Here is a 1,651-nt window from a genome sequence, read left to right on the forward strand (position 1 = left end):
GTCTAGATTGTCGGTTATTGTCAAGGTTACATGGATACTGATTATCAGCTAGTTTCTGAGAATACGATTTTTGTCTAGATTGTCGGTTATTGTCAAGGTTACATGGAGACTGATTATCAGCAGTTTCTGAGAATACGATTTCAAGAACTATATCATGCAGGAAATGGATGGACATAACAAAGATCTCTATTGGAGGAAATGGATGGACATAAAAAAATCTCTATTGGAGGAAATGGATGGACATAACAAAGATCTATATTTGAGGAAATGGATGGACATAACAAAGATCTATACTGGAGGAAATGGATGGACATAACAAAGATCTATACTGGAGGAAATGGATGGACATAACAAAGATCTATATTTGAGGAAATGGATGGACATAACAAAGATCTATACTGGAGGAAATGGATGGACATAACAAAGATCTATACTGGAGGAAATGGATGGACATAACAAAGATCTATATTGGAGGAAATGAATGGACATAACAAAGATCTATATTGGAGGAAATGGATGGACATAACAAAGATCTAGATTGGAGGAAATGGATGGACATAACAAAGATCTAGATTGGAGGAAATGGATGGACATAACAAAGATCTAGATTGGAGGAATGGCCGAAGAGTGGATCAAAGATTTCCCTTTACTCGTAGAAAATGAATCAAGGGATCTGACTTTTGATGTGTTCCAGCTAATACAATCATCTAGAAGATGATGGGAGCCTTGCAATATGGGGTTACAAGCAGAGGAATGGTGTCTTCCGAGCCAAGATGTACTCACTTCACACAAGTTCTAAAGTGTACAACATGTGGATAAAGGACACATTTGTCACTGTTTTTCCACTAACTAGTATCGCCAGTGCTAAGCCGGAAAGTTTGTGTTTTGGAACTTGTGCATAAGTAGTGTTGCTCTTTTGGTTTTGGAGTCTTGTGATGCATCAAACCCATGAAATTACAAGTATAGCTTTTGGACACATCACGCGTTTTGAAATTGCAGGCTTATGTCTTCAAAGGATAAATATGTTAATGACAAGACATCCAAATAACAATTTATGAACAGTGATTTCAGAGAAAGCATTCCTAAAAATTTTCCTTTTTAAAGAAATAGCTGCTTTTCTAAGTGTTTTTGATTAATTTTACTGCATCTTTCATATTTTTTTAATGTAGGGTATCAGACGTTTTTACTTGATTAAGTACCAGGTATATTACCACTGTAAGTTGTATGGTATCAGACGTTTTTACTTGATTAAGTACCAGGTATATTACCACTGTAAGTTGTACGGTATCAGACGTTTTTACTTGATTAAGTACCAGGTATATTACAACTGTAAGTTTTATGACATCAGACGTTTTTACTTGATTAAGTACCAGGTATATTACCACTGTAAGTTGTATGGTATCAGACGTTTTTACTTGATTAAGTACCAGGTATATTACAACTGTAAGTTGTATGGCATCAGACGTTTTTACTTGATTAAGTACCAGGTATATTACCACTGTAAGTTGTATGGCATCAGACGTTTTTACTTGATTAAGTACCAGGTATATTACCACTGTAAGTTGTATGGCATCAGACGTTTTTACTTGATTAAGTACCAGGTATATTACCACTGTAAGTTGTATGACATCAGACGTTTTCACTTGATTAA

Source organism: Limulus polyphemus, unplaced genomic scaffold, assembly GCF_000517525.1.
Source record: "Limulus polyphemus unplaced genomic scaffold, Limulus_polyphemus-2.1.2 Scaffold8167, whole genome shotgun sequence".
Taxonomy (NCBI): domain Eukaryota; kingdom Metazoa; phylum Arthropoda; class Merostomata; order Xiphosura; family Limulidae; genus Limulus; species Limulus polyphemus.